Here is a 24,385-nt window from a genome sequence, read left to right on the forward strand (position 1 = left end):
AGTTAGAGATTTCTTAATACTTGGAGGGGATCTCCTGCCTTATATTGTATATTGTTTGGAACAGACAATATACTCTTCAAATGCAAATAGTTATATTATTTCAATAATACTTTAATATGTTGGAAATCCTCTTAGCAACACTACAGCTAAATTACTGGTAGAATGATAATATAAATTGAATGATTTGCTATTGAAAGTGCAGGCAGCATCCGTGTGCTGTTTGTATAGGCTCAGTTTCTGAAGAAAGATTAAATAAGGTCCTGGTCCTGCATGATTACTTACGTGAATAAAGTTTCTGATATGTAAATTTTGTCATGATAAGAGCCTTTGTAATTTCCCAGGCAGGAGCTGCATCTGTCGCTTTGCTTTGTGATACACCTCCAGTGTGAATGAACTTATAATACTCAATTTTAATTCCTTGCAAAAGTAGTGACTTCAGCCCTAAGCTTCAGCCCTAAGTTAAAATCAGAATAAACAGGGAGCAAGCATTGCAGAGGCTCTTAGCACACTGACAGTTGTTCTGTTTTGCACTGTTGACTTGTTTATAGCCTGGGCTTGCAATGAGCTCATCTGTAGAAGGGTGAGACCTTGGGTCTTCACTGTTCACAGACCTAGTTGCCCTTGTTTGCAGACCTAAATAGCTAATGGAACAGCCTGCAGCCAGTAGAACATGATGAGATGTTGCTGTGATTAACCAAAGCAATTTTAAAAATTGCTTAATCTCATTGTAACTTGATGGTGGCAGCTGGAAGTGTGTTTTTTGATGCCTTTGGCAGCAGCTCTGCTGAAGGCAGGCAGGGTTCTGGTGCTCAGCCTGGGGCTGCAGGGGCTGTGCCTCTGTACAGGGACAGAGGAATGCTGAGTGATGTGAGGAGCTACGGTTTATCTTTAGCTACAGACTTAACTTTCTAGCCAAAATGCAGCTGTTATTTCAGTCCAGCTCCTTACAGTTATTGATACAGTTAACACACAGAATTTTTAGTATCTGTTCCATTCTCTGGGGTACACTCACCCTTTCAGCATTGTATTTTCCTGTGTCAGCGCTGCATTACACTTTGGGGTTTTTTCTAGGGTTGTAGATAATTGTGTGGTGTTTTTTTTCCATGATATTACAGTTAGTACTTTATGAAGGAGCTTTCTCAGTATTTGGCTTCTGATTATTGGAATTTTTTTTATACCACTGCATACCTGCCTGTGAATGTGCCTTATTTTCAGCTGATTTGAAGCATGGCCTTCAGTGTGTGAGGTGAGTTAATGTTGTCTGAGCTTAAGGAAGACTGATATGACTTCCACAATAGTGTCAGAAAGAGCTAAGCTGCATAATTTTTTCACTGTTTTTAAGCTTTTTTTTTTTTTTTTTTTTGTGTAGGAAAGGCCATATGTGTGGGATGAAGAAAAAAAGATACCTAAAATTATAAGGTGGAAATGCAGAGGAGGGTTTTATGGAAGAGTGGGAAATCATTGCCAACAGTTTGACTAAAGCTACTAGAGAAATGTCTGAAGTCCTTACTGTCACAAGTCAGAACTGAAGTTTTAATGTAATTTATACCTTCAGAAATGCTTTGTCTAAAGGCTAGTACCAAGATCCTTTTTAGTGTAACAAACTGGCATATTGATTTTTTCAATAGAACCTAAATATCTCTAGGAAGGCAACAGCTTTGTGTATCTTTGAAACTTGGAATATCTAAGCTCCTGACATGCAAAAAAAATGATGCATGTTTTTTAATAATGCAGGGTTTTGTATACTGTATTCCCAGCCAGAAGCCATTCCTAAGTAGGTCATGGAGATAAAAGTATCTTTCTGATGCCAACCAAGTAATCTTTGAGCTTGGTCCAGTTCTTACTTTCCCTGTGTTTCTTGTCCATGGGTCATCTTTTGCATGACATACTCCTCCTACAGTGTCATCCACAATGTATTCATATATGTGACAAGTACTACAAAAGGGCTTTTCTCTGAGTGGAGGTTAATTTATAATGGCCTTTTTTTACCATTGCTGTGCACAGCCAGTGCCTGTGCTGAACTGACGGGTTCTTCTGATTAGCAAAGTCTGAAAGTGGTGTTTTCATGAACTCCTTATGATTGCTTTGGCACTACTGAGTTCAAATTTTATCCATCACAGCTCTCTCTTGCTTCACAATGTGATTATGGCTGAAGTGAAGATGTTCTAAATTTCTGTGTGTTTGTCTATAAGTATTCACACATGGAGATTTATGTAAAAAAGTATTCTACCTGTCTCATGTTATGAGCTAAAATTATCAAATCCTATTTTCATGACACCTGATGCAGTATTGTGAATCCTTGTAAAATGAATGTGTTTGCTTTCCCAGCTAACTCAGTGGCTTGATTCAGGTACCAGTAGATAGAAATACTTTGAGTTCAGTGCTGTTCCTCACATATGAAAGAGGAATGTGGTTTTATGGCTTCTAGAGTTGTCTCTGGAAGATGCTTATTTAGTCACCAGGAGTGAGTTTTGCTGGAGCATGTCCTTGCCTTGGTATGTGGGCAGGGGAGCTGCTGAGCTGCGAGGGCTAAATTTGCTGGTGATTTCTTTAACCATTTTTTTTCCTTCTTACATTGCACAGCAGTCATAAGCTTTAGTTGAAATATATAAATGTAAATCTTTTAACAAGTGCAAACTTGTTAAATAAAGGGATGATAGAAAATAATATGGGGAAAGTTATAAAAAGACTATTATTTAGTAATGGTAGGGAGTTTCACTGAACATGGTAGTAAATAGTTCTCATGCCTTTGCTTTAGAGTAATATGTGATTGGCCTAGAGAACTCTGATAAGAAATTGGCATTCTTAAAATGCTTGCCATTTTAGAAAACCATTCAGAACCTTGATGCTGGATTTCTTTCTTTGTTTTATTTTCCAACCCAGCTAATCAATTTTGTAGCAAGCATGTAAACAGTTCTATTTAGAGCTGAAAGAATGACAGAATATATTGCATTATTCTGATGGCGTACTCAATAACTTGTTACTCCAAGAACTTCATGCTCAAGATAAATGTCTTTCTTGAAAACCAGTTTTTAGAGTTACTAAGACTTCTGACCATGCAAATGCATACTTGGCAAGGAGGTGAATGGAGAATAAAACTTAGGCATGGCAAAGTGAGTCTTTTTCTGTCTGACTCTGTAAGAGTAGCTCAAATTAGTTTTATGTGCATATTCTCAGTAGTAGTTTACAAGGAGGTAGAAATAATAAAGTTTTATAGATGGGAAATACCATGATATTCTGTCCATGTCAGCAGCAGCAGAAGGATTAAGTCTGGGTGTCTTAACATGCACACTAACTGACCTATAAACAGAGAGAAGGGATGAGCCTAAAAGTACAGTCATCATCTTCTCTCAGCACAGTGAAAAGTAGTACAGTAAGGCAGAGTAAAAGAGAGTAGTACAAGCATACCTTGACCAAGCTACCTGTGGAGTAATACAGCTTTGGAGCCTGAGTGCCTGGATTTTTATGTGAGATAGAAGTAGCAATTGGACTTCATATATCTAAAATTTATCCATATCTTACATACTTAAATCTTTGAGCTTTTGGCTATGAACACAAACTAAAAATCCTGTTTATATAATATGAATGAACTACAGTTACAAAGGAAATAGAGAGATAGAAGTGAGTTGAAAATCTTTTCCTTTCATGTAGCAAGCTTCTGAAGTGAGTTCTCTGTATTATGCAGTGGTTGGAGTTGCTGTAGATCTTTGAAGCATTTGAAAGTTGCAAGTAGTGCCACTGTAATGTAATTCCTACCTTAATGCACAGATCAAGATGCATAGTGGATGTAACTCCCAAACTCCTAAGGGAGGCAATTGAGATTTGGAGGTAGTTTGACAGCATCAACAGCTGTGAATCAGAGAAGAGTTGGGACAAAGAAATAATACCCAAAGTTGCGTACTTTTTTTTCTTCTTGAAGGGCATGCCAAAATTTGATGGATGGAGACAAATAGAAGGAGGGGTCAGAAGAGATACCACAAAGGCAAGAAGTGTGGTAGAGAAAGCAGGAGTTTTGTGATAGAATGTGTCTGAGCAGGCATCTCAGTGTAATCTACTTAGGAGAGAGCTCTAGGATCAAGTGTTTCTGATGTTAATAATGTTTCTCTGTTCAGGTGTTAATAACTTGAAAAAGTAGCTAAATCTTCACCAAGCCAATTTTTAAAGGAAGCCTATAATAGCTTGTTGTGAAGTAACAACATCAGAAATCAGGAAAAATAAAGTCACACAGGTTTCCTCTGCTTTTAATTTTAATAGAATGTTATGGGTGTGTCCTATTTTTATACAGAAAAGTGACTTACTGGAAACCCACCCATATTTATGAATGCTGGAAACATCTGTTAGAAGCTGATTGCATGAAAATTTTATGAAAATATGCATAACAAATTCTGAGAATTGGTAAATGAAAAACTGAGGATTGAACAAACAAGTGAACCCTGTTTTTATTCATTTCTAGATACTGGCTCTGGATCTGCAGTGAAACAGTCTACCTTATTAGAGGTTGGTGACTTTTATTTTTTCAGCTCTTACATACAATTTTAAAGTAATCTTTCTGAGGGTCAGAACCTCAGTGTCTGACTGATATATTGACAAGCTGTTTTGTTGAATGTTTCTGTAGAACTAGATCCAAGGGATCTGTGTAACATAAGCAAATGACAGTAATTCTTCATATTCATTGTGGTTGTGGAGTTTTTTGTGAAATTTCTCCTGCATTTCTGCTTCATATACTTCTTCAGTTAATTGTAACTTGACAAACAAATCAGTTTAAATCAGACTTAAGTTTTTAGTCATCCTTAGCTAACCTGTCTGACAAATAGCCCAAAAATCCGCAGTTTTACTGTTTAATTCGTTCTTATAGAGTCAAATATTTATCTGGATCTTTCATCCATTTCCAAAGTACTAAGACATGACTTTGTGAATATGTGACAGTATGGGGATTGTATGCTGGTTCATGAATATATATATATTGTACAGTATGACATGACTGTTCAATGCTAATGAGATGGCATACATTTTAGGAATGATTTCAGTCTTTGGACCTTGATTTATGGTATAATTTCTGGAGAGAGCTAACTCATCTGTTAAGCTGTTTTTATTTATGTTCTATGAAACTGGTTTCTTCACTAACAAAGATGTAAGTGCAGGTTATTGATAGTTACTTGTGATTCCAGTTGTCTGATCAGAGTTCTGGAAGTTTGGCAGTGCTTCTCTATTTGGATTATTAGTATGATATCAAACCTCATTGTATTAGTTCCATCCATAAACAGCTGTGCTTAGGCTCTTAGTATAATTCACATTTAAGTGAAGCTTCTTATCAGCCAGATCTGTTAGAGCCATTAGTATTTCTCAAACTTGCAGCACATGCACACTGCTGAAAGTAGGTGTTCATAGGGTTTATACCATCTGTGCTTACAAGGGCAGAATTTTTTTTCTGTAGGACAGGTATTTGAGATGGATCTTCCATTCCTGAAACCTGTTCCCTATTTGAGATGAGATCCATGGAATTGCTCACACACTCCTTTTCTGTTTGAGAGAGTTTATCCACCCTTGTTGCATTGTTCCTCACACTCAATTTTCCAAGTATATGTTATACTTTCCTTACCAATTAGCCCATAACTGGTATGACATGTGCTGTTGCTCTCTTAAATTAAAGAACTGCTTTTTTTTCCCTGTATAAATGAGTTCATAATCCCAGGAGCAGCTGGGTATACCTGATGCTTTTTGTCTTCTTCCAAAATGGCCACAATCTCCTGCTGTTTCCAATTTATGTCATCAGTAAAGACGAATATTTCTTTTATTCCTTGCCTGGGAAAATGAAGAACAAGGATCCTTACAGAGGTGTGGAAGATGTAAGTGCAGGAGTGTGCACTTCCCTGTAGTGGCAGATAGAATTGCTTATCTCTGCTGGGAGAGGGCACCTGCTTGAAAGCTCATTAGGTAGTGCTGGGGATCTGTGCAGCTACCCTGAGATGCAGGTCAGTTGTAATGTAATTCAGTGCTTTTCCCCAGGGAAGGAAGCAGCTGGGAGTAAGCCATTGGTGTCCTGCACAGCTCTCTCTTGAGCTCCTGGAATGCAGAGAGGGAGCAGGTCACAAGCTAAGCATATAGCTCTGATCACCATCTTTAGACAGTGCTTGCCATGTAAAATGACAGAGGCTGGGGGTAGGGCAGCACAGCTGGAATGCAATACTGCAGCCTCCCTGTTACACTCTGACCTTATGGGATTGGCCAGTGTTTGTAAGATCTGCCAGTCGTTCATGTTTTGATCAGGCCTGGGAGAGATGCTGAGCTGCCATAGAGGAGCACTCTGCCAGAGAACTCAGCACTGGGGCCAAGGCTGCAGGAAAGTGGCACAAGGTGCCTGTTGTGTGTCTCTCTTGGTGTCTGACTCAGAGACGTGGTTCTGTGAAAAGACCAAGCACGATGGCTCTCATGTATTTGAAGAGAAGGTTGATATACAAGTATATAATTCTTTAGGTATTCAGCTAAAGTAATGGTGGTGTATTAATTATTGCATAAGCTGTATCTATCTCATCTAGAAATCTATGCTATGAGATAATTAAGTATCCAGACATTCAAAACTAGTGCTTTTCATAGATAGTTGTATTTCTGTGAAGCAACGGAGTCTCTTCCTCATTGCAATGCCTCTAAGCATGAAAGATTCTTTCTTATAAAGAATTGTTATAACTGTTACTTCAGAATAAATACTTGTCAACAGTCTTGCAGAATTCTTTTTGGATATTTTTAAATGACCAGAAACAGGTCCAATAAACCCTTCCCTGGAAAGGCCTTCATAGGATAAATTCTGCTTTTTATACAATATTTTATATGACTATGCATCTGCCTTTTATATTGGAGGCATTATTTTCAAGTGTTTTAAGACACTCTTGGTAAAGGCCTAAGCAAAGCATAAAGGCCAATCTGTTTTCCACATAGTGGATTGTTGTTCAAGAGTTTGTGCCAGCCAGTACAGAGTGCAATCATCTCTCTTAAGAGAGATGAATTACTCAACTGCCTCAGCTTCTGCTGCTTCACATTCTTAACCTTGTACTGTTGGAGTGGTCTGCTCCTCTTGTGGAGCAATCTGGCAGAAATGTAAATGTCTAGCATTTTCTCCTTCATAAAAGCTCTTAACCTGTGAGCTGTTTTGGATATGCACCATTTTTTCCAACAGTGTAGTTAATTGTGCTTTTGAGATTTTTGTGTTTGAAAGAAAAACAACAGATTTTTTTTTTTTTTCAATAGCACTGTGCACAGCAGTATCTTACAAAACTGCTGCAAATTTGCAGAAATTGAGTTATTGATTGATACACTAATACACTGCAACAGGCCAGGTAATTTACCTTGCCATTTTTCTGTTAAGAGAATTTTGTTTAGGATTATAATTTACTCAGGTGTTTGACACAGTAGGGACTGTGAAAAGATGAATTATGTCCAGCTAAGATTGCCTGAATCAACTGTATTTGTTTTAGACTAATTTTCTTATGAAAATTAGTGCTTTCAACATTTAATTTTTTAAAAGTTTGTATTTGCTACATGCATACTTCAGTATAGTTACTGCTGCAGTTTCTTAACCTGCCTGAATATTTCTCCACCTTGCCTGAGGTTAAAATGTGACTGGTATGTTACTGAAAGGCACCTCCCCAAGTGCAAAATACTGGTAGCAAAGTTCCCTGGTAGCAAAATCCTTTGAATTTGGCAGGACAGTATGGAAGCACATATGTAGCTCTTGCCAAGCCATGAGTACAATCATTATCAAACCAGCAGCAGATGCTGAGTGTCAGACATAGATACTTATACCTGGGAGTGTCCAGAGAAGTCTTTGCTAGAGAGGACCACAAGAGCCAGGAGCCTTGGAGGAAACACAGTAACTGATGTAACAGAGAGAGATGGTGTACACCAGTTCCCAAAATAACCCACAAGCCCTTCATTTGCAAAAGAAAATTAAACTATATTTTGCTCAGAAGAAGCACTGTTTGCATAAACAACATAATTTATTGTAGATTAGGAGCAGAATGCTTGCAGATGCTCAAAACATTTCCTTTGTTCATGTGTCAACACTGCACTCCCTAGGCTGAGCTGGTGGGAGGAAGATTATCCAGATATTTGTCTACTCAACCTTTGGAACTGATGCTGGGGTCAGACACCACCTCCTATTCTTGAGGAAGGAAGCATCTGTATCAGGCACTTAGATCATGGGTGTGGTGAAATCTATTTGAATCAAGGCAAGACATTAATGCAGTTTTATGTGTTGCCAGTTTTCCCAAGTAAATAAAAAGTAATTCATATGGATAAAAATTGAGTGTGCCAAATGGCCTTGCAGGACTTTGACATCTTGGATATATTTCACTTTGCATCAAGAACAGTGTGTGTCTTTCATTGTAAAGAGACTAAGTCTGCAAAATAGTGTTTACTTGACCTTCCAATAATTGTGCAATGCAGTTGTTACTTGTAGATTTTAAGACCCAAAAGCAATTACTAGATAGTTGCAGACCACAGAACCTTTTCTTGGTATGGACATTAATTTGAAATGCATTTTATTTTAAGAGTTCTCAGTTAGATATTCCATTTGTTGATAGTTGCATTATTAAAAATGCTCTTCACTAAACAGCAAATCAAGAGATCACAGATTAATGTTTACACTACAGACTTTTTAAACAATAGGCTGTATAAATCCCACCCAAACCCACTGCAGATAGTATGAAATCTGTTATTTTCTGCTGGTATTTGTGGAGTATACAATTTCATCTTAGCTTTATTTTGAATAATCTGATAGGTTAAAGTTCTTTAGGTCCTGCCTGAGGCAAGCTTGACACCTGTGCCTAATAGAAACTTTTCATTTTATCTTAAATATTTTTTTAGGGTGTTGATTCAAGGACTAAGTGCAGAATACCAGTAATGACTTCACTAACATCATGTACTGTCCTAATTATACCAAATAAAAAAGCAGGAATTATATATTCATTCTAAGAATATTTATGTATTAGTGTATAATTCTCATCACTTCAAGGATGATTAAAACTGCATGCTAGAAGTGCACCTTCAGCTGATTTCCTGGTCCTTGCTGAGTTTGCTTGAGAGCCTTTTGGGATATAGCTCTCCATTTTAAAGATAAGATTTCATGCCTATTCTTCAAAATAATACCATTCTAAAATTGAGAAAGAATAGCAGAAGCATAGTACTTTGTAACTGAGAGCTGGACAACAATCTGATCCCAACATGAATTATAAATAACTGAGTAGTGCATACCTGATTTTGCAGATGATGTATAACAAATTGCTGAGTTACATGTGCTCTGCTAATCCTGCATCATGGTAATTTAAACAGTAGTGCTGCTAACAATTATTTATCTCTTTAATGTCATCTGCATACACCTACCTGTCTATACATGCATAAATGCATACACACAAACAAGAGAGGTTTAAATGGAATTGTTCTCTCCTGGATGATACCTGTTTTAGTCACTCCCATGGATGCAGTAGAATGGAATATTTGATTGCTTGCACAGAATAAGCTTCAGAGAATCTCAATCTTCTTTACAGTATTTGTTTAATACAGAGTGTATCCTGGCAAATGTTTTAACCTTTGAAAGTTTTGGAGAAACTTATCAGCATCTCCCTTGAAATGCAGAGCATTGAAAATACCAGAACAACATCAATATTTAAGCAATTGCTTCTGAAAATTAGATTATTATTCACTGTAAAACTGCTGAAGTAACATAGAAAAAAAATTCATATTAGTTGAAATAATGGTGTGAAGAGTTCATCTTTTTTCTGTGCATCACACGTGGAGAGGAGAGAGACCATCTGCTGTCTACTCAGTGCTGTTCTGGTGAGAAAAGCTGTGTGGGGAGGTGATGGTAAAGCAGTAAGTCTGTTTTGGCAGCAGCCAGGTGGGCTCTTCTCCCAGGAGATAAGCTATGGGACAGAAAATGGATCAGAAAAGTGGATTCCAAAGCTGGAGGTGACACTGGTGTTAGCTGGGTTGGCCGATGTTCTTGATAGACTTGAGTCTGCATCACTGCAGAGTGCTTTTGGAGAGACAGCCACATTTTTCATCTGAGTAGTGGCAAAGGAAATCTGCTTTGCCAAAAAAAAATATTGCTAGAGGTGATCTTCTCTGCAGAAACAAGAAGGGTGGTGGCCTACAGGGATTTCTTTTTTACTAGGGATAACTTAATTTTGAAACTTGAGTTTGTTTCTGGACCTCTGTCAAAAATAGGTATTCAAAATATGAAATTGTACAAGGTGATGTATATATACTGCTGAGGTATACAAACTAATCTAGATGCCCCAAGTACTTCCCATCCAAATTCTTCTGATGAGGTTTTTTGTTTCCTTCTCCTCCTTCCCATTTTACCCTGTTTTTCTTAGCTCAGTTTTCTCTTTCTGTCACTGTTTCAATCCTTCTGGAATAACTGCTTCCAGTGAAATCCAGTTCTCAACTATCTGACATTAGAAAAAAGACTTTTAGGCCACTAAACTCCCACCAGCTATTATTCTCTTCCCTTAGGCTTGCCTAAAGAAGGCAAAGACTGAAAGTATGGGCTATTTACCCCCATGTATTCCTTGCAGATTCCTACCAGCCTGTTCATAACCATAGCAAAAAATTACCCAATACAGTAATCTTAGAAGCAGTGAGTAATTTTCTTCCATAAAAAAATAACAGGTGTGGGGCACTGAGGGTGACAAACTCACCAGTTACCATCTCTCTACCAGGTCTGCCCAGGGAAAAGCAAAAATGGCCAGCACATGGTTTAATGGCCACAGGCTTGATTGCATCTTGAAAATGTTCCTTCTTTTGCTTCACAACAGACTTTGAAGATGAAAATATTCTTCTAAATTAAAATGTTCTTCTATAGCCACAATGTGCATTGGAGTTATTAAAGAATTTAAGTTAAACAGTAATAGAAACCAAGAACAATGGTCCATGTTTCATTTCATGGTGGATAAGGAAAGTCAGCCTTATTTCTATTTCATTTATATTTTGAAGTTCAAACTCAGGTGAAAGCTGTGGCTTATGATTGAAGTCTCCCTCTTGCTGAGGCTGCTGAGCCCTGCTCACTGTTGTGGCTGCATGCATATCTTAGGTATGTTTTGTCTGTGTGTGTGCTTTTTTGTGCCTGCAACGTGACTCTACAAAATTCCCATTATTGGGTTTTCCAGTGAAATTCAGTTGACCAATACTGAACCAACTGGTCACACTCTTGTCTGGAGCAGTCCTGGTATTGATATTTCAGGCCTATTGTTTAGGAAGCTCAAGTATTAAATTAGGTGCTTCAGTAGACCACATGTGAGTTATTAGAGTACATTCCTGAGCTACATTAACTTGCTGTCAGTTACCTGCCTCCTGATAAACAATTCTTAGAGAAATTGTCTTGAAGATAATATTTTGGGTGGGAGATGCAACCTTTGTATTTCTGCTCTCTCTTCTCCTTGTTTTATAGAAAATGAAAAACAATACTTTTCAAAGTGAGTGATGTTTGTGCAGGCTGGGAATATGTCTGTGTGTGAATTTGGTGTCGGTTCTGTGAGCAGCATCTTTATCACAATCTCTGTTTTGACAGGAGACTTTCATTTGGCTTTTTATAGTCATTTCATAAGAGGCATTTGCATGTAATAACCAAACTGCATCTGGGAAATTGTGACAGGAGCAATCAGACTGTGGATGTTTTTACAGGTGAAACAAGCAGCTGGTTGCAAGCAACATGGCTCAGCCTCACAGAGTAGGGCTGGGAAGAGGAACCTGGAAATTCCTCATGAGATGTGCAGAAACCAGGAAATGTCAGAGGGTTTTTCAGAAGTGTTCCCTGAATGGAAACCACCTGAAGCAAGCAAGGAGCATTATTTATCCAAAGTGCTCAAACCAACCTGGATTAGTTGTTTCTCAGGGGTGTAACTAAGAAGGGAATGAACAGATATGCAGGTTGTAGGAAGGAAATACCTAAGCTCTGGGTCCTAAGTAGCAGAATTTCAAAGACTTGAGCTGCTGGTAAAATCCAGTCCACCCTGGGGAAGGCATGGAAAAGACAGCAGTAGGGTGGGCGAGACATGAATCCTGTTTGACCTTTACTTTCAATATGGAGTAAAACTAAAGCTTCTTTATTTTCATCATAACATTTAAACAAGAAGTAGAAGCTGTAAAGACTCATGAGTGAGTAGCTAACAGAACTGCTCTTGGAGCTGGCCTGTGAATCACTCCAGCTCCTTGCTCTGCCTGGTTTAGGCACAGCCCCGGGGCTGTGGTACCAACCAGTGTCACTTTGTATTCCAGCTGCTCAGCCTTGGAGGTGTGCAAGGATCAGAGTGTCTCATTACCCAGTTAGACTGGTTTCTATTTTGAAGAGAACCTACAGCTGGAAAAAAACCTACCATGAATACAATTCAAATACTTTTGGGGGCTTACTTCACACAAGGACACATCATATATATAAATTATGGTGTGCAGGGTACATATAGAATTAAAAATAAACGTTTTAGGATATACTTTCATTGTGTATTCAACTACATTATGACAGTCTTATGTTACATAACTCAAATTTAATAAGCTGATTAAATTTTCATGGAGCTTGTGCTGCCAGCACTGCTAATGTAATGGAACTTTAATTTGGTATAACATTTTACTGTTTCTTAAGGAAATGCGGTTTGTGCAACTGCTTTTTGCCTGTCAGTCCTCTACATCAAGTTTTGACCTGCTGTACTATCTCCTGCTAATAGGAGTGAGGTTTTCTGCAAGCCTTGAAGAGAATTAAGTTTTTACAAGTTTCATGGTGTCCATGGCTCAGTAAAGAGGAAAAAACCCAAATCAGTGCCTTCCTGAGTGAAAAGCTGCTACATATTTTCCTTAGCAGAAATCAACATGGACATACTCTGGGCTAAGCATAGCAGGTGGTGTCTCCTGCTCAGAGGAGATGTCAGGAAGTACATGTGCTGGGAAAGAAACTGAAATTATTTTGCTTAAGAAGCATGAGAGAAGTAGGCCTTCAGTTTGTAGGAAATCTTGTTTCACTACATCTGTTGACCACAGAACAAATGATTTTTTTTTTTTTTTTTTTGATTTCACCATTCATGTTTCAGTTTTCAAGTAATTACTGAATTCACCAACTGTGCAGTTTTAGACATAAGATGCCTCAGAGATGAGAACAAGTGAAAAATTGAGTCTATGTACATATATGCTTAATGCAGCTAAAGCTATTTTGCTTTATATTTTATCTTTGGAGTTATTAGCTGTAAACCATTTTTTGGTTTTGTTCTCTGGCAGTAGTCTGAGATACAGCTCAGCTGTCTGTTGTACAGCTTCAGAAATACTTTTGTCTGGTTTTTCAAGACATTAACATTAGTTCTCATTAAATGTCTCTCCAGAAGACCATTTTTAAAAAAATAGACTTCTGTGTGGAGTCAATTAATTTAAATATTTCACCACTGGTCTTATTTTGAGAGCTAGTAATTTATGTTCTTATTTTTGCTAATATCAATATATTTACTTTTACTGTTCTGTGACAAAAGGATTTGAGTCTTATGAATAATTTCTAAAAACAAAGCACAACATTAGTTATGAAATTTTGATTAGAAATTTTGATTTTATAAAAGCTAGAATGGCCTTTGGCATCAAGGCAGAATGAAGAGAAGGAAATCAAATAATGCACCTTATCCAAGCTGAGTGAAGAAAAGACCTTTATGAGTGCTGCAGAGTTTGTTGAATTTGACATCTGACCGACAGTCAGAGATGTAGAGTGGGGAAATGTGACTACACTGACTGACCTGCCCTTGTCCTCCTTGAGTCACCAGTGTGCCAGACAGCTCATCAGAGAGCCTGTGGTAAGAAAAGGGACACAGAAAAACTGGTATTGCTCCTAGAGAAGATCAGATTTAATAAAAATAGGAATACTTTGAATGAAATGTGCAGAAATAGTGTAAAGGAGAGGACCGAGGATCAAAACCAAAGGTAAACGATCTGTCAGCATAAAGGTCTAATAGCATCTGGAAAAGGTTAGAAAACACCTTCAAAAATGTGAATAGGTAGAAATTTTAGACAAATATTTTGATGCACAGGTGAACTATTTCCAAAGTAATTGCCTAGGACAGTTCATTTTGCAGATGAAAAACTTCCAGTGAAGGTATAATTGGAGAACTACAATTAGATCAACAGAAGCTGGCCATCTGCATACAAGGTTCCACCTATTTTTTGAAAAAATATTAATAAAGAAGTGACATGTTAATGCAATTATTTCAAAAGTATTTTAAAATTAATAAAAGGAAACATATTTTGCAAAATTATGTATTGATGTTATCACAGCAGTTTATTATCTCTAAAGAGGTTAACAAAATTCCAAAGGACAGCCAAAGATTATTGATAGCTCTGACAGAGGGTAAGAGAGAAACATTTCTTTGTGTTTAAGGGCACAAAGTTAGAAAAGGTTAAGGACGAAGGTGTTCATTGAGGAAATGCAAACACTTTTCTCTTTAGTTGCTGTTTTCTCTCCTAGTTGCTGTTCTTAGGATGTTGGAGTAGATTAGCTAAACTTTGGATACCTGCAGCATTTATGCAATCTGCAGTATATTCTGAAATCCTGATCTTGGGACATATGCACTTCAACAGTCCTCACCTGTCAGACTTTTAATTGAGAGGATCTCATTAAATACAACATGGCTTCTTTCCAGCCTTGATATGTTAGGAAAGTGATGCACCTCAAGAGGAGGGGGATAAGAAAAGGCAGTAAAGTGGAGTTATTATTTCAAATTAGGACATAGCTGGAGCGTGGCATATAATGTCAACAGAGTCATAAAATAGGGAATATAGTTTGTTTTGTATGAGCCAGCCTAAGCAATGCTGTGGCACATTCAAGATGTTTAATATGTTTGTGCCATCAGTTCAGATGTGGGAAAGACTGTTAGGTAAACTTGTAGGGCAACAACCACATCAGTTACTGGCCTCTACCTGTTCTGGGGACAGGTAGAGGCCAGATAGCTCTGCTTCCAGATAGCTGAGTACATGGCATACAGGTAAACTTCATAGCCTAGGCTGTCACCCTGTTTTTCTTTGTGAGGCACTTAAGTCAAGTCTGGGAGCTGTGTAGTAGTGCATATAATTAGTGAAATGCCCTTCACTGGTGGTGTGGAGATTTTTTGCTTTTCTTCCATTTGGTTTCTGAAGCCTCTAGGATTAACCTTTTAGCCTGAATGAGTCAGGCAATCCACTTACATTCCACTAGCAGTGCACTGTATTTTCAGCAACTCAAATATAATTTGTTTTAGTACAGTTAATGATATATGTAACTGTATTTTCTGGTACTGAGCTATATTTAATAGAGTTGAAACATCATGCAACCTGTAAACCTTAACATGGTCTTTATGTCTTCTCCTAGTTTCCTGCCTCCTCAATATGATGTCCCTTTGTTCTGGTTGTTTTTTATGCTCTTGGTAGGCAGAAGGAGGTGGTAGGATTTGAACTTAAAGGTTCTAAGTTTGTAATGTTTGAAACCCATCAACATTAGGGGCATGAATAATATAAGTGTAAAGGTAGGTGTGAGGGCTAATTGAAGATGTATGCTATATACATGGAAAGTGGATAGATGGGAGATGGGTGTCTCCAAATGCTGGATGCTGGGATAGAATCTAGTGGTCTCTAGCTACTCAGGGAGAAGAGAGGGAGGAACCTGCACTTAAAGTTTGGTAGGTTACATTATAAAATTGTCTGACACATGGACAGAGAATTTGAAATATGATTTTATGTGAAACTTACCATTGTGTTTTATTCATAATTATGCTGAATTAATTTAGATGGAGAAATCTCTGTCTAGCATGGGGCAGGAGCCAAGGGGCCTAGGCAGGGTTTTACTATTAGATACAGCTGATGAATTCACTGGACTCTATACATAAAATTAAATGTTTAAATGTATAACCAGAGAATAAAGCTGGTCTGAAATAAGATCAAAAGAAAAAAGTAAAAGGAGAGCATGAGCAAGTGTAGAATAAAAAGGCAGCAAGTTGTTCATGTTGTTCTCAAAAACTCTTGACAATTTATTTGGGTTCTTCGGAATTCATTCTGCTGCAGCTAAATGCAGATAAAATTTTATTACAGAAATTCAGAGATACTCTTCCTTGATCTCTACTGTTTTCCTGGTTGGTGGGAAAAAAAAATAAAAGGAGGGTCTGTGCTTCCAAAAAGCCTTGTCTAAATATAAGGTTGTACACTATGACTGGTGATGTTTTGTAAATGTTTAGTGTACTGAAGAAAGCCTTTGGTCAAAAAAGAATGTATCTCCATAGGGGGCTCTGAAGAGGTGCACTGCTTCTTTTAAACAGATGGGTAGGTAGCTTTTGGGAGTCTTGACACGCCGTGACAAGCTCACAACCTTAGAGGCAGGCATTCTGCATCAGGTAAGATAAAAGGGATTGGATCTCATCCCATGGTTTGTGGGGGACCTTTAAACATCATCTAGTTCCTACTTCTCTTCCTTCAGCAGGTATTCCTTCCACTAGGGCAAGTTACTCAGAGCCTCATACAATCTGACACTGAACACTTCCAGGGATGGGAAGTGTTTTCTCTGCCCAGTTTCTCTGGGCAACCTGTGCCACTGTCTCACACCCTCACAGTAAATGATTTCTTCCTAGTATCCAATCTTAACCTATCCTCCTTCAATTAAAGACCATTCTCCCTTGTTCTGTCACTATATGCCCTTGTGAAAAGTCTCCTCCTTGCTTTCTGGCAAGTACCTTTAGATACTGGAAGGCACTATAAATGTCTCCCCAGAGTCCTCTCTTTCCTAGGCTTAACAGCCCCAGCTGTCTCATCCTGTTTTCATAGGAGAGGTGCTCCAGACCTGTAGTCAACTTCATGGCCCTCCTCTGGACTCCTTCTGACAGGTACATGTCCTTCTTGTGTTGGGGACCCCAGAGGTGGACACAGTGTTCCAGGTAGGGTCTGAGCAGAGTAGAGGGGTGGAATCACCTCACGTGGCCTGCTATTGTGCCTGTTTTGGATGCAGCTCAGGATATGTTTCACTTTCTGTGCTGCAGGTACGCATTGCTGGGTTATATTGAGCTTTTTGGCCAAAAACATTCCTATGTCATTCTCCCCAGGGCTAGTCTTGATCTATTTTCCAGAAAGATTGCAGAGGCTTGGCAATTTGTTCATAACTACTGTGATCAGCTCCTACCCAGTCCAGATGTCACCAAGATGTTAAATAAAATGTGTTCCAGTGCTTCTTCCTTTTCTTCCATAAATTGCAACTGAACACCCAGTTACCTACCCCAAGCCTTTGTTTCTGAAGGAGCTTTTGCAACTGCTTTTTGGAGAATACAAGTAAAGGAAAAGAAAACAGATTTCAAAATCAGATGTAGAAGATCTCATTGAGGGATTGGCTTCAGGTCAGACACTTCAATCTTAAGTACCAGATATGGATCTTGTGATCATCTGGCTCTTTGCTGTATGTTTGTTTTAAGAGTTCTTGGCTCCATAATAGATATTTTTCTTCTAAATTAGTTTCTATAAATGTTCTTCATTTTACTTGGTAGTCTCCTAGCAGAAAACAACTCCTTGGAGAATGTATGATAATGGTGTAATATTGAGGCAAAGTTCTGGCAGAATTTAATGTACTACTTTTCTAATGTTTCTACTTGATTTTCCCATTATAGGCTTACAAAACCAAGATTATCTTAAGCATGTCAGTCCTATTTAAATCCAGTTGGTTATTTTTATTATGAAAATTCACATTTTAAAATGCTTTGCTGGACTGGGGCCCAGATGATTGTTACATCTTCTAAATTAAAGCTTCCTTGATCATCATAATAAGGGAATTATAGCAATAATTAATAATGAATAGTATTACTGTGTAAATTCCCCTGTGAATCTAACTGCATATAGGAATTATAGCATTGGTTCCAATAGTCTATAAGTGTGCCTTAGCAATCTTAATGCAATTTTACTTTCTTGCTTACTGATAATTATTTCTATTTCTGGTAAAAAATAAATCATTTGTGACTTGGAGGTGGACTGTTTGGATCACATGGGAGTAGACGATAATAGATCTTCAAAATTCTCCCTCTTGAGGAAAGCAAGAAAGTCTGAGCATTCTGGATTGACCTTTAAAAGGTAAAAATCTTTCTTTTCAAATCTAGGAAGAAAAGCGGCAGAGAAGTTAGGAACCTTCTAATGTATCTTGGATCTAGGTCTTTGTGTCAGTGAAAAGGAGAATTTGAGAATAAAAATGACTTTACATAGCAGCAAAACCAAGGCTGGGTCATTTTGAAAAGCTTTTCCTACTTTTCAGTGAGCATTTCTACAGCTCATTGTGAACATAGAAGTGGTAGCACTAACACACTTGATCTTTCCTGCTGGTTTATTCATTATTGATTCTTGACTGTCCATTGTGATAAACATGCAGGGAGGAGTCTTTACTGCAAGTGTGCATTGCTGTCACTGGCAGTTTCGAATGCTGAAGCAGTTCACAGCAGGTCTCATTTTGCTTGCATGGAATGGTCTTTAGGAGTCTTTAACTTAGCCTAGGATAATTGCAAGGAAACTTCTGGATGTCAGCAGCCAGGAGAACTCATATTTTCCTCATCCAGTTGGATCATGGGGAGGTGCTGCTCTTTCTCCTAGGAGCAGCAACTCCTGATAAAGTTCAAGGCTTGGGTGCCAAAGTGATGATCAGAAGTCCTATACTTCAGCTTTCCATGCCATCAGCGTTCCCAGTCTGGAGGTGATTGGTGTCCAAGAGAAGCTTAATGCTGTGCTGGAAGGAAAGCTGGAAAGGGCATAGAGAATGGGGCTGTCTGGAGTCACATGTGAAGTAAATGTCATGTGTTGTAGTACCACACAGAGACAGAAGTGGGCAAGAAATTGAGAACCACAAAAGCTGGAGATGCAACTAGGTTTTAGTTGGGTTTTTGTTTGTTTGGTGTGTTGTGTTGTTTTGCTGGTTTAGGTTTTTTTTTTTTCATTCTTAGAAATGGTTGGAGTCTGAATCTTTAAAGGAAAACCCAGAAAAGTGAGCTGGTTTGGTAAGAAGGGCTATCACAGGGCAATGTTACAGCTATTTGTACTGCCCTATGTCTAGACGTGTTTTTGAGGAATTATTTTATGATGAACACTGTAAGTACTTTCCAGACACATTGCACAACTACAGAGAGTTGTACCAGACACATTTTCTCTAGTTTATCTCTGATGGGTTTGTTGTCTGGTCTTAATGTCATGATAAAGTCTTGTATGTTTTCTTTTAAAGCAATGGTGGTGTTTATTGATACCTCAGCTTGTTTTTATGGAGATAGCAGATAAATATAACTAACTACTTTTGTGAGAAACATAACAAACTATTATGAAACAAATATTTCCCACACTAAAACAGCCCTGCAGTCCTGCTGAAGTTTCTATAAACTGCCAGTTGCTCTATGGCAAAATTGGAGCCTGTTGGTGAGAAAACAGTTCTTCAAGCCCTGGTCACAGTTTTAAGTTGTAAAGTTGTTTAAATGTCACTAATTTGTGCTCCATGTTTTGTGCAGCACAGCAGCAATTTTGTTTTATATTAGGAAATAACAGGAAGATACTGGTAAGAGACATCTATCAAATTCAGTGCTCCTACTACAAAAGATTACTAGCTTTTTAAGATGTGATAACATATCAGTCTGGAAATACCCTGGTAAGATCAAAATTGAATTCATTAGAGGATTCCTGTCCTTCATTGTCAAGTTATCTTAGACTATTACTCAATCTGATAGGAACAAAACCTTTTATGTGCTTTATGGCAGAAAACACACTGACAACAAGGGGAAGAGGTGGAATATGGCCAATATCACTTTTAAGTTCAAGACTAACTTTATTTGCTCTTTAAATGTCAATAAATAAATTTCTGTTTAATTCTCTAATGGATAAAGTCTGGTATTTACTTTTAAAGTTGTATGCCTGCAGTTGTTTTATTTTAGACCATCCTCATGCTTGAAAGAAATGAATAAATTTTGTGAGAAATTGGGTGAAACTTCAGTATAATGAAACTTCCCAGAACAGGTGGGCTGTATCAGTGACATTTAACTAAATCTTAAGTGCCAGATGGTATATTTGCAATTTATTTCACGATTTGTCCATAGATTCATTGTTTGTCAGTACCCCTATACTGCTGTTATAAAGAAAAGCTTTATATACAGAATGGAGTCCATCACTTTCTGTAAGTCCTAGAAGCTGCAGCCCTCAAACACTCAATTAAGCTAACACAAAAGACTAGTACCTTTTGATATTCTTCAGAAGTTAGTTTTCCTCTGGGGTAGCTAGAAGACTTGCATATTTGTACTTTTTATTGATGTTGCTACTTTCCTTCATGGCCACTTATGGTGGGTTACAGTCCATTAAGCTGTTCATTGCAGTTTCCTTTCCTGTGAAACATGCTGAGCATTTTTCTTTCAAAAATACAGTCTCTGTATGCCTGTTAATATCTCAAGTGAAAAATAATTTAAAAATTAACAGGCAGCTTATGTCATCTCAGAGGCCCAAATAGTTACATTTCCATTATTCATCTCACAGTCAGATGGAGAACTGTAAGATGGACAACTACAAAAGGCAGTAATTTAACTGTTTTTGTGGGTTTTTTTGGTTCTTTTGGGGGGGGGGTGGGCAGGAGGTTGACTTTTTCTTAACTTCTGCATCCCATAAGGCACAGTATTTAGTCTTGTATGGTGATTTGACTCCTATGGAACATTTCCTGTATTTGTGAAGGAGCTGCTCTTAGTTTTTGCAGACCTCAGTAACTGAAAGAACATTAAGAACATTTGGAAAATTTTCTTTAATTTATCTTCATAGGACCATCCATGCTTCAATGCAGATGTGTGTCTCTGCAAACAGTGGGAGAATGTTGCAGTCCTCCAGCTATCCCATTATTTGCCATATAAATAAAAATGTTTGGTCTTGGAACTATAGCAGAAATAAACACTGGCCAATGACTAGAATTACTTATTTTGCATTAAATTGCTTACTTGTTTTTTGATATTTGAAATGTTTAGCTAAATTTTTATGTATTAAAAAAATGGTGAACACTTAGATGTGTACAAAATAATTATTTCTGATACTGTGTCATCATTTTTCATTTTGAGTTTTGCTGTTAAAATCAGGTAAACTGCAATGCTACAGTCATTGGCCCAAAAAGTATTATTTCAGAAATAGACCACACCCATTCAAAAGTATCCTTTGTTTTTTACATACTTACTGTTTACTTATTCAAAACCAATATTCCCACAGTATATCTCATGGTAGCATTTCACTTTGGGACTAGAAATCGAGCTCATACTTCCTCAAAGAAGGAATTCCCAATTGGGAATTTGGTTTTAGTACCATTGCTTTAGCTTTTTTCTAAAACAAACAAAAGAACTTGCATACCCTGTGTAGTGGTTGTGACCCCTTATGTTTTAAAGTTCATATCATGTGTTGTTCTTTTCACAAAGTGCTGTCTATTATTCCTTTGTCTGTTCAGACAAAGTTTTAGACATTAGTCTCTTCATTCAGATTTCAGCATCACCCCATGGAAATAGCCTATTCTGTATGTGCTGGTGAAATCTGATTTTTGTTGGGAAAAAAAATAAAAATCACATAAGACCCCAAAAAGTTTATGCAGCATGGGGAGGAGGAAGTAAAAAGTCATGTAAACCAGTTACATTGATATAGGTTAGAAAATAAGGCCTAAAGGAAAGAAAGCTTCTCATTCCCATTTTTTATAGAATTTATAATCCTGGTCTGGCTTAATTTAGTGTTTTCCCCCAAAGGTGAAAATTTACATATTTAATTGATTTTCCACTAAATTCTCACTGATAAGAGTTTTCTGCTTCTAATAATTGCTAGGCTCTTCCCCCTGCAATCTGTGATGCATATTTAGAGCTCCTCATTTCATATTGTCTCTTCATTTGCAGTTAGCAATTTCTCACAGTGCATTTCTTAGATGGAAGATTAAAAACATGATTGTTCCTGGATTTAAGAATGCATATTATTGCAGGGGAAGTTCCTTCCTAGGAGAACCCAATGTCTGATTCAATTTTTATTTGGAGGAACACAGTTGTTCCCAAACGGAAAAGAACTTTTATTTCTCTATTTGTATTTTTATGTTTATTTTCTCTGGTCAGACAGAGCTAATGCTGTGTGTTGGGTGATGGAAGTGTTGATTCAGAGAACTGTGAACAAATATAGATGAGAAATTCAAAAGCCATGCTCTCGCAGAGAGGAGAAAGGGCTGGTGGTGAATAGCAGAGGATGATTGTCACTGAAAATACAGGCTGCTGGTAGCACAGAAATGGGAAGCTTTCTGCCTATTTTGTGTCACTTTTTGCTTCTTTACTGGCAAGCTACTGATCTAGATTGACCTGCATTTGAAAACACTTGGTGGTACTGAGATGTTTGACATGAGAATAAAGAATAAATACTGGCCTCCCACTTCAGTTTTCCTGTGATTTTCATGCACCCAAATGCTGTCTTATGCTGCTTATTAGGAATTACAATGACTTTTGTTCATCAGAAGTGTAATATGACATGCAAAATTAGTAAAGAAGAAAATAAAATTAGGCGAGCAAATAATGTATTTCTCCTAGTGGCTTATTGTGGGAAAAGGCTTGCTTATTTCTTCCCTATTGCAATGGCAAGGACAGCAGTCCACTCTGAAAAGCTATAAAATGCTTTCTCTGAGTTTGCAGACTGAGTAGAAAACAGATAAAAATCCAAATATGCAGATTACAAAGTGAGCAGGAGAAAATGCCTTCTGACTATCATGTACTTTGTCTTGAGCATTAATTTGCAGAGAGAATATAAATTGGTATTTCTGTGGTTTGGCATCTGAAACACTTTTTCAGGGCATCACATTCCTGTGGCCACAAGATCTCTGAATTGGGAGCATGCTGTTCCCCAGATTTCTGGAGCTGGCAGGGTGTGTTCAGTAGAGCACTCTGCTGCAGCAGACAGAAACAGAGTGGGCACAGTGGGCCCTGTCATGATTTCAGTCTCACCCTTCTTGCACATGCTGTGCTCTGGGGAGGACCTCAGGCCTGCCCTGTTGCAATGGTCTTGTCCAGTGATCTGGATCCGTGGCTGCCCTGGCTGCCATCAGCCCAGCCCCAAACTGCTTGTCCATGGGGGCCATGGACTTGTGCCTCTGAGGCAAGGGCTCCCTGTGGCCCCTGGCTACCCATGCCCCTGCCCTCACCCAGTGGCCCCCTCCCACCCAACTCCAGCAAGATGTCTGGATGCAGCAGTATGTCTCTTGTTTGTATGGTAAAAGGCTTGTCATTAAAACATTTCAGTCAGCTGGAAATGTTTATTGGCTGGAGCTTCATGCTTAAAAAGAGCTGGCAGCCCTGAACTTGTTGCTATGCTCTGCACAGGCAGTGGCCCTGGATTTCTGCTCACAGTAAGGATACTTGGATTTTTCTACTTTTTGGCAAAACACGTAATACAGTTGATTCCTGTGGTGTACCCTGAATTTTTGTAAGTCTTTGGATGAGGATATGGGAAGGAGTCTGGCTTTAATGCCAGGCAGCCCAACACCGAATTGCTGCTGGGTCAAGCATAGGCTTGCTCTGTCTATCCTGTGATGTAATTTGTTACTGTGATGACCAATAAAGCAAATGGAGGGAGTTCTTAACTAATGATGGCTAGAACAGTCAAGCCAGAGGTCAGGAACCTCATGGAGGAAGCATGCATAGTAGAGTGCAAAACCAGCAGTATCAAAGATACAGGAAAAAACATATCAAACCAGTTGTTTCCTAAGCTCAAAACATAATTGTTTCCTAAGCTCAAGAGGTTCACTTGCTTTAAGGGTTGGCCAGTTGGCCTGAGGACAAGGATGTGACCAAAAAACCACGTGAAGAGAAGACCTGAAGAAGAGAATTTTCCCATCAGTATTACAGACAGTCTGTGGAAGCATATGCTGCAGCAAGTCATGCTGCACTTAATGCTAACTTTGGATCAGCAATGATTTGAAATAAATCACTCTGTAAATGTTGTAAACCATTTGGAGGGAAGTTTTGTGTGTTATCTTGGATACAGCCTTTGTTGCTGTTTGAGTGCAAAGGCTTAGGAGTACATGAAAGTAGTACTCTACAGCTCTGTATCTGTAACTGGCTCTTGGAACTCTTGGGACATTGGGAGTGGCATTTTTCTCAGTATATATGGAATCTTTTTTACACTTGAAACATGGCTGATACGTATAGTAGTCTGTTGTACCAATAACTTTGGCTAATATCTTTTATTTTTTTCTTCTTTTGTTTTATAATATAGCTATAAATAAATAGTATGGTTTTTTAGGCCTGTGTTATATTACAGAGTACAGTATATTATATGTAGTAGGGGAAATCATATATGCATGCAATTTATATAATAGTATTAAATGTCATGATTGTTTTTCAATAATGTTTCAAGAAAG

At 38.1% G+C, this 24,385-nt stretch overlaps 1 protein-coding gene across 1 annotated transcript in view; it reads left to right on the forward strand.

Moving 5' to 3' along the window:
* The window catches only part of CNTN1 (contactin 1), a 212,273-nt gene that overhangs the window by 53,570 nt on the left and 134,318 nt on the right, over positions 1-24,385 (forward strand). The window contains exon 2 of the mRNA XM_050982023.1: positions 4,454-4,497. The gene's annotated coding sequence lies outside the window, so the exon portion shown is untranslated. The remainder of the gene's footprint in view (positions 1-4,453; positions 4,498-24,385) is intronic.

The sequence above is a fragment of the Serinus canaria genome, chromosome 1A (genome assembly GCF_022539315.1).
Source record: "Serinus canaria isolate serCan28SL12 chromosome 1A, serCan2020, whole genome shotgun sequence".
Taxonomy (NCBI): Eukaryota; Metazoa; Chordata; class Aves; order Passeriformes; family Fringillidae; genus Serinus; species Serinus canaria.